The sequence below is a fragment of the Phoenix dactylifera genome, chromosome 13, assembly GCF_051530095.1.
Source record: "Phoenix dactylifera cultivar Ajwa chromosome 13, Ajwa_hap1_PhDact_Kaust_v1.1, whole genome shotgun sequence".
Classification (NCBI taxonomy): domain Eukaryota; kingdom Viridiplantae; phylum Streptophyta; class Magnoliopsida; order Arecales; family Arecaceae; genus Phoenix; species Phoenix dactylifera.
The window spans coordinates 22334680-22344680 of NC_143202.1; positions in this window are offsets into that span (position 1 = coordinate 22334680).

Consider the following 10001-nt stretch of genomic DNA (forward strand, 5'->3'; position numbering starts at 1 on the left):
ACTTCTTTAAATTTGGACAAGTTTTAATCCTCTCTAGATTAATATTATCCTTCATTTAGTGGTAGTCAATCATGCCTAACAATCCATATAAGAAAGTAATGAAGAACACTTCAACAACTATGATAACAAAATAAGGACTTACATAACATCAGAAGCAACCCATCTACTTGAAGAGAAACACCTCAACACCCTTGAAATAAAGAATGTTTAGCTGTATCTCTTGAAGTATAAATTATTAACTGACATCAAACACTTTGCCTTACTGTTCTGTTTAAATGGAAGCATTCATTCTGCCACACATTCATTCTGCCACACATTCATTCTGCCTTTGTTCTCCAAGTTTTTCAAAACTTCAAACTGTTCTCAAGCCAGAAATTAACTCATGAACCAGAGCTTCAAGGATAATTTAACTTCAAAAGTATAGCTTTCCTTCTTTATCTTATCTAATGTATGAAATTTTAGAATTGAAATTCTGTGGAAAAGAAAATCTGGAAACATAATGTAAATGAAAGAAAGAGAAATCTTGTAAGCTTAAAAAATTCTACATGAAGTATAAATTTCCATATATCCATTAATTTATATATGTTATGGATTGCTGAAACACACCCAAACAAACACCTTTTTCATGAAATCAATATTTATATAAATAATATGCAAGATCTCAAAATTTTGTGATGGTGCAGTGTAATCAAAGCGCTTAAATATAATTCACCCAATCAGTCATCAAGGGTGTAAAGTATTTTCGTATTAATTAACCGATCTTAACCAACAGATTCTTATTGGTTTTGTTCATCAAATTGGTAGATCTAACAATGAATTCAACATATCTTTCAAGATTGTGAATATAATCATCATATTTAGAGAACAACCAAATTTGACATTTTGGTATTAAGTATGATAGAATTTGTGGCAAGGGTGCATCTAGACTTTCTTGATTCTTCATAAAAGTAGAGGATTCATTTTAGTGTCTTTTCTTTAATTCAAGTTGATTATGTATGATACTTATGTGGCCAAAGTGATCCACATCGCATTTAGTGATTCTTCTAAATACTCATAGTAGTCAAAGTGGTCTACATCGGGCCTGGTGATCCTTCTGGCTTAATCTTGCATTCCCTAATGGAGGGATTATGGAGTTACCAGAAATTGATAATATTTAACAATAAAAGCCTGGTAATTGCATAATTACTTTAAAACTATTAAGTAGATCTTTGATTCATCTCTTCTTTTTTTTAAAATCCTAATCAAATGGATACTGGAAATTTGTTTTGCAAGAATGCTGAGAGTAAGAGAGAAGGTTATTTGGAAATAAATCATAGTCGTATCATGGGGTCGGATTTTACTAAAATACTTCACGTTTAAAACTCTTCATCTTACATAACATAGCAGAATTTCTATTGAGATATGTTTCTCTTTTATAATTGCTTTTCCTTTTCCTCTTCCTCCCTTTGCTTTTATTGACTAATTATAAGCCTGACATGGACTCTTGCATTAAAAGAAGGATGGGAGTTGAGGGAAATTCACATAAGGGACATCTTCAAGTGGATATAATGCCTTCCATGAAGGCAAAGAATCAGTACTATCAAACCAGCATAGCTTGGAACCCTCAGGACTAGTGTCATCTATGGAGAATGAAGTGCTGGAGCTGCATGAAGGGTTAGCTTGAGGTTTCATCTCTTCAACATCCAAACTTTCCCATGACATCCCATCATGCAAAACGATCGTGTTATTGAAGCCAAATAGGACCTTCTCATCATTCATCAAATGTTCTTGGCTGCTTGAAGCTATATCCATAATCTCCATGCTCTTTTCTTGGACTTCTGAGGGATTAGATTGTGCAACACAGTCACTTTTTGAGATGTCATATTTTGCAAGATGTTCTATGGGATTGTGGGTCATAGGGTCTAGGACAAGGAGCTTCAACCTCTTCTTGATTTGAGTATTCCAATGGTTCTTGAATTCATTATCGGTACAGCCTGGGAAGTATGAAGCCATCTTGGACCACCTGCAATGTATAGGAGATTCTTTAGTCATGCGAAGAAGATTGGCGACCGACATGCTTCATTCCTCACCGATATGTTTACATAAATGATTAATGCCTCAAGAAGATAATATGGTAATTGAGATAAAGACTGAGAGAAGAATCTCGAAGGAGGAGACCTGTTACCATGGCAGGATTGGAGTTGGATGATTTGGTTCTCTTCATCCTCAGAGAATGCTCCTCTCTTAAGATCAGATCGAAGGTAATTAGTCCATCTTAGCCTGTAGCTCTTTCCACATTGGATCAAACCTTGGTGAATAGGCGGCAACAAAAGCATATCCACATAATCTTGTTAGATAATTACTCTGAACTAATTCCAACTCAAAATTATGTGCAAGCAACCAGAGGTGCACCCATAAATGCAGGCATGCATCATGGTTTTTTTTTTTTTGAGTTTGTAATTTTATGGAAACTAGTGATTCTAAATCCTCATTCATGCCAAAATGATCTTCCCAAAAAAGAGTTCTAATTTTTTGAACAAGACGCCAACAATCTATCAACTTCCACATAGAATTTACAAAAAGCAACCAACCAACTAGTATTTTCATAAATCTCCCTCATTTAAGTCTTGTATAGACTGGTTTCCATAAAACTTATTTCTAACCAAAGAAAGAGAGTTACCAGCAAGCTTTGGAACGGGTCGCCAACAATGTATCAAGAAGATCTTGGATTATCATGTTAATCACAATCAATGCGGAATATAAAACTATAAAGACATACCTGTATCCATTGCTAAAATCTGTCTTTGCTTTTAGAGAGAAGGATCACCCTAACAACGTTCCTCAAGAGTATCTCACGATGATTAGAGGCACAAATTATGTTATAGGTATGAACCCTAGAGTCTCTCATTTCTTTTATAGATTTTCTACCAGCAAGAAAACCAAAAGGCTCTTACGAGCAAGAAAACCAAAAGACTCTTTTAATAGGTTTTCTACCCATAAATACAATTGGACTAGTAATGACCCATAATCCTTTAATTGGGTATTATAGGGTGTGTGGGACACTTTAATAGAATATTAATTAATAATATTCTTACATTCTCCTACTTGATCCATACACCCATAAAACAAAATAAAACATTCTTTGTAATTTGAAAATACTTCAATTTTTTTTTTTTAAACGACTATTATGGGTTATGACATTAAAATCATACACGTGCACGCTTTTCATTAGAAAACCTTCCTAGTCCAATATACTTCATATGAGTTCCATTATATCAATGTCAAATTGGCTACCAATGCGAGTCATGGCGGTCATTTGTTATTCAACAACAAAATTCCTTCCATGTACCACAACACTAGCAACTTTATTCAACATGATCTTTTATAGGGGTTTGAGGCTACTATCATAATGCCTTGGGTTCATATTCATATCTATTTCAGACATTTTTCTTGTCATCTTTCATCCACACAATTCAATGTACATATAAGTGGAAAACAAGAAAATAGAAACAATTATACTTGGATATCCATGTATGTCATGAAGAAAACATCCAATACATTAATGAGCTCACTAACATGTTCAAAACATGGATAAATACATAAGACCCATACTGTCAACATGTTCTTTAAATTTCTTTCCTGTTAATCCTTTCGTCAAAGGATCAGCAACCATAAGTGAAGTCTCGATGTGTTCTATGGACACTGTTTGTTTCTGTACTTCCTCCTTGACACTAAGGTATTTGAGCTCCATATGCTTCGCACCATTAGAATACTTGTCATTATTGAAGAAAAAGACTGCATAGGAATTATCACAATAAATTCTCAGCGGCTTGGCTATAGAGTCGACAACTCCAAGTCCTGAGATAAAATTCCTCAACCATAAACCATGCACTGTAGCTTCAAAGCACGCCACAAACTCAGCCTCCATTGTAGACGAAGCAGTAATAGTTTGCTTCATACTCTTCCAGAAATTAGCTCCACCTGCTAGCAAATTAAAACACATAACCAGAAGTGGATTTTCTGCTATCTGAGCAACCAGCAAAATCAGAGTCAGAGTATCCGATCACCTCTAGATTATCAGTTCTTCTAAAGGTGCGCAAATAATCCTTAGTTCCTTGCAAATAGCGCAGTACCCTCTTCGCAGCTTTCCAATGGGACATTCCTGGATTACTTTGGTAACGCCCAAGCATGCCAACTGCAAAACTGATATTTGGCCTCGTACAAGTTTGCGCATATATCAAGCTTCCCACAACAGATGCATATGGAATCTTTTCCATCTCCTTCCGCTCCCAATCAGTCTTTGGACATTGTGAGATGCTGAACTTATCTCCTTTCGTTATCGGGGCATCTAAAGATGAACAATCTTTCTATATAACTTTTCTGAGACATCCCAACAATCCTCGTTTTTGGTCTCGAAAGATTTCGATTCCAATCACGAAAGATGCCTCACCCATGTCTTTCATTTCAAAATTTTTTGAGAAAAAATTCTTAGTTTCATACAGTAAACCCATATCACTACTGCCCAACAATATGTCATCAACATACAGGACTAGAAAAATAAACTTGCTCCCACTGACCTTTAGATATATACATCGATCAACGACGTTTTTCTTAAATCCAAAGGTAATAATGGTATTATGAAACTTTAGATACCATTGTCGAGAAGCTTGTTTAAGTCCATAGATTGACTTATTGAGCTTACAAACCAAGTGACCTTTACCCTCTTCAGAGAAGCCTTCCGGCTGCTCCATGTAGATCTCTTCATCCAAACTTCCATTCAAAAAGGCCGTTTTCACATCATTTGGTGCAACTCCAAATCGAAATGAGCCACCAATGCCATAATGATTCTGAAAGAGTCCTTTTTAGATACTGGAGAAAAAGTCTCTTTATAATCAATGCCCTGTTTCTGAGTAAAACCTTTCGCCACAAGTCGGGCTTTATATTGTTGCACATTGCCTTTAGAGTCATGTTTTCTTTTGAAAACCCATTTACATCCGACTATTTTGCATCCTTCAGGCAATTCAATAAGATCCCAGACTTTGTTTTGGGCCGTGGATTTTAACTCTTCCTTTATGGCATCAATCCATTTATCAGAATCACTTCTGCCTTTAATTTTGAAAACGTAACTGGATCATTACTTGTTCCAATGTCAAATTTGTTCCTGGACATACATTACATAATCAGATGAAATAGCAGGTCTCTGTTCCCTCTGAGATCTGCGTAACATCATTTGTTCTGATATCTCCATAGCTTGTTCATCAGTGGCATTCTCATTATGAGATGGATCATTATTTACTTGTTCCACAGTATCATTAGAATGATCATTAGGCAGAACAGTAATGCTTTCTGAAAAAGTGGGTATTGGAACATCAACCCGTACTTCCTTAATGATTACATCTCTCAATTCTTTACTCCCACTGACTTCACTAAGCTCAAGAAATTTGACATTTCCAGTTTCTACTATTCTCGGACTATGGTTTGGACAATAAAACCTATACCCTTTGGATCTCTCTGGGTAACCAATAAAGTACCGGCTTACAGTTCTAGGATCCAATTTCTTTTCATGTGGACTGTAAAGCCTTGCTTCAGCTGAACAACCCCAGACATGCATATGTCTCAAACTTGGTACCCTTCCAGTCTATAACTCAAAAGGAGTTTTTGGAACTGACTTACTAGGGACACGGTTTAAGATATACACAACAGTCTTAAGAGTTTCACTCCACAATGACTTAGGTAAGGTAGAATTGCTTATCATACTTCTAACCATATCCAGTTAAGTCCGATTACGCCTCTCAGCAACACCATTCTGCTGAGGCATACCAGGCATAGTGTATGGTGCCACAATGCCACGTTGTTCAAGAAGTTTGGCGAATGGGCCAGGGTTACGATCCGATTCATCATATCTACCATAGTACTCACCACCTCCATCCGATCTGATGATTTTCACCTTTCTATCTAATTGCCTTTCAACCTCAGTAAGAAATATCTCAAGGACCGTAGCGGCTTGAGATTTCTCATGTAGCAAATAAATATATCCATACCGTAAAAAATTATCTATGAAGATGATAAAGTACTTTTCTCCCCCAAAACATTCCGTGGAGAAAGGTCCACATATATCTGTATGAATTATTTCAAGAAGCTCCTTACTCCTTGTGGCACTTTTCTTTGTATGTTTGGTTTGCTTTCCTTTAATCATACAGATATATGTGGACCTTCCTTGTGGCACATATATCCAGAAGAATCCCTTCCTTTACTAATCTCTGTAACCTTTCTTTGGAGATATGCCCCAACCTTTTATGCCACAAGTCATAAGACTTTTCATTAATCATGTTCCTTTTCATTCCAATACAAACTTCATGGTGTTGGGTGTAAACATTTTTAACAAAGGTATTATCAAGGCAAAGCTGATAAAGGCCATTAGAAAGAAAACCAGAACCAATAGGAATAACATTCTTAAACAAACTAAAACAACCATTCTGAAAGAAAAAAGAGTAGCCATCAATGTCAAGTCTTGACAAGGAAATCAAATTACGCCTTACAGAAGGCACAAAAATAATATCATGAAGGTCTAAACAATGGCCGGTACTTAAAATTAAACGAAAGGTTTCAATGGCCAAAACTTCGGCCTTATTCTTATTTCCCATGAAGATGACACGTTCAATTGGATTTGGTGTACGGCTTGTAAGGAATCCCTGCATTGTTAAGGAAACATGAACATTAGCACCTGAATCTAACTACCAAGTATTAGTAGGAATGCTTACAAGATTTGATTCGAAACATACACAAGCATAAAGCTTACCCTTCTTTTCGAACCAAGCCTTATGCTTTGGACACTCAGCTTTCATGTGTCCAGGCTTCCTACAGAAATGACATTTTGTATCCTTTCCTTGAACCTGATTGCCTTTTCCAGGTCCCTTTTCCTTTGGTGGTGCTTGTTTCTTTCCCTTCCCATAATGGTGCTTTTTCTTTCTAGCTTCTTGAGTCACAAAATTAGCAGAAAAAGTCGCTTGTTGTTTTAGTCTTATCTCCTCCTGAACCACCATACTAGCCAACTCATTCACATTCCATTTATCCTTGATAGAATTGTAGTGCATCTGGAATGGACCATACTGAGGTGGCAATGAGTTTAGGATGAATTGAACAATAAAGGACTCCTCTACTTTTATTCCTAGAGTTTCAAGTTTGGCAGCTATATTTGTCATCTCAAGGATATGCTCTTGCATTCCCTTAGCCCCATTATATTTCATGGTGGTAAGTCTAGCCATTAAGGTCCCCGCTAAAGACTTATCTGCTGAGCGAAATCTCTCCTCAACACTTATCAAAATGGTTTTGGCATCCTCTGTACTAGGGAGTGAGTGTTTGATGTTTCCAGCTATGGTCATTCTTAAAATCATGAGCCTCAACCTATTTGATCTCTTCCAGGTTTTGAAATTATCTTTCTCATCTTTACTACTATTTTCAGTAAGGCAGCTGGTTTTGGGGTCAAAAGGGATAAATCTAAATCAAGAACTCCTAAGGTGAATCTGATCCTCTCCATCCATTCTGAAAAGTTACTCCCATTCAGCATAGGGACAGATGATGCTTGTGAATGTAAAGAGACCGGTATACTTACTGAAAAGAATTTCAATTTAATCACATTAATGCTTTGAATTAGACACTCATAAATATAATAATCAGAATTTAAATCATAATGGATGAACTAGGGTATCATTAAAATCCAACCTTTGGGAGGATCCTAACATACAAGTGTTCCTTCCGGTATTTAAATTCTGTGGATGAACTAGTAGTATCATCAAAATTCCTCCTTTGGGTAGAAAATTTTCACATACAAATTGTTCCTTCCAACATTAAAAATTAGTGGATGAACTAATCATATCATTAAGATCCAACCTTTGGGAGGATCCTAACATACAAGTGTTCCCCCCAATATTATCCATTCATAATTATGATGTCAAATATTTGCCATCTAAAATCAGGTAAGATTTTGTACCTTTGGGCAAACAAATTCTTACTTGATTTTAGTACAAATAGATTACCTTAAACAATTCATGTCCAATCAATAAATAAAATTCATCAAGCAATAATGGAATTTTACATATAATGGACTAAGATTTCTACATACAAATACATGCCCAACCATAATAAAATTCAATTAACAATTAAGAATTTAACACATAATGGGCACAAAGTAATCTAGAGGTAATAAGAATAATTTTCACAATTTTTTTTATATGTCAGATGAAGTCAGATGCACCATTATTTAAATTACATAAATAGATATTATCATCTATCTAACCAGTTAGATGTCCTTATCATTGCTGATTAAACAAGAAACAAATTACTTTGAGGGTCTATAAACCAAGATCTAATTCCTTCATGTTTTGGGAGAAACACCACTACGTTCATGAATCAAGACATGACCTTCTTGAAAGATGGTATATTGCAATCAGCAATATACTTCCTTCTCATGAATAGATGCCTGTAGTGTTTTTCACATGAACAATATGTTCTAAGAATATAGACAGACCTATATTTTACACACCAGGAAAGAAAAACATAACAGAAAAACTAACAACTTGGTTATTAGCAGACCTGCATAGGAAGCTAATAACAACAAGCTCATAAATCAGCATTCTCAGATAACTGTATCAAAATAATGGGAGGAGTTACAAGGACGGCCACATACAGGTTTATCTTCATTTTCCTATTTACTCTCTAGAGGTGGGAGATGATAAAAAGATGGTGTTGATGTCCACAAGCTTTGCTCAGCCAGCACAAGCAATTGATGCATTCTAAGTGGGTGTTCATTTCTGCCAATATAACACTGTAGGCGTAAGCAGTGGATTTGTCATTTATGCATGAAATATAATGTTCCAACTTCCAAGCCTGTTGGGTCAGATTTACGTCAGGTCATGTAAAGATTCAAATTTACTATATGGAAACCCTGCTTTTATAAGCCCAAAAACAATTCGGACCAAGCCAAACTGTATCAATAATAACAGGCACAACAACCATAGCAACTTCAAAAAAAGAGAAACATTCCTTGACATGAACAGAAGGACAGAAAATATTTTAAGAACTAAACAGAGGTATGGACAAACAAAATGCAGAGAAGTTTATTTTGCCACTAATAACTTCTATAAGAATGCTTAGTATGAATATACAACTATGAAAAACTTGGCCACAATTTTTAGAACTGATATGCAATACGGCAACTGTATCCACAAAGAAAATGTTGATGAGTCAATTTGACAAACAGGTGGAAGGCATGCATATTTATATAGCTCTAGGACAAATTTTTGATAATAGGTTATAAAATTAAGTAGACAGAAATGAAGTACATAAATCCATCATAATCTCCAAACCTTATTTGATGGCAGATTCTTAATATCAATGGAAAAACATAAAAATCCACAACCTGGCTCTGATACCAAAATGTTATATTTTCAAATATGAAAATACATCAAGAAGATCTTGGATTATCATGTTAATCACAATCAATGTGGAATATAAAACTATAAAGACATACTTGTATCCATTGCTAAAATCTGTCCTCGCTTTTAGAGAGAAGGATCACCCTAACAACGTTCCTCAAGAGTGTCTCACGATGATTAGAGGCACAAATTATGTTGTAGGTATGAACCCTAGAGTTTCTCATTTCTTTTATAGGTCTCCCACCATCAAGAAGACCAAAGAACTCTTTTAATAGGTTTTCTACCAGCAAGAAAACCAAAAGGCTCTTATGAGCAAGAAAACCAAAAGATTCTTTTAATAGGTTTTCTACCCATAAATACAATTGGACTAGTAATGACCCATAATCCTTTAATTGGGTATTATAGGGTGTGTGGGACACTTAAATAGAATATTAATTTATAATATTCTTACAAAAGCAACCAACCAACTAGTATTTTCATAAATCTCCCTTATTTAAGTCTTGTATAGACTGGTTTCCATAAAACTTATTTCTAACCAAAGAAAGAGAGTTACCAGCAAGCTTTGGAACAAGTCACCAGCAAGCTTTG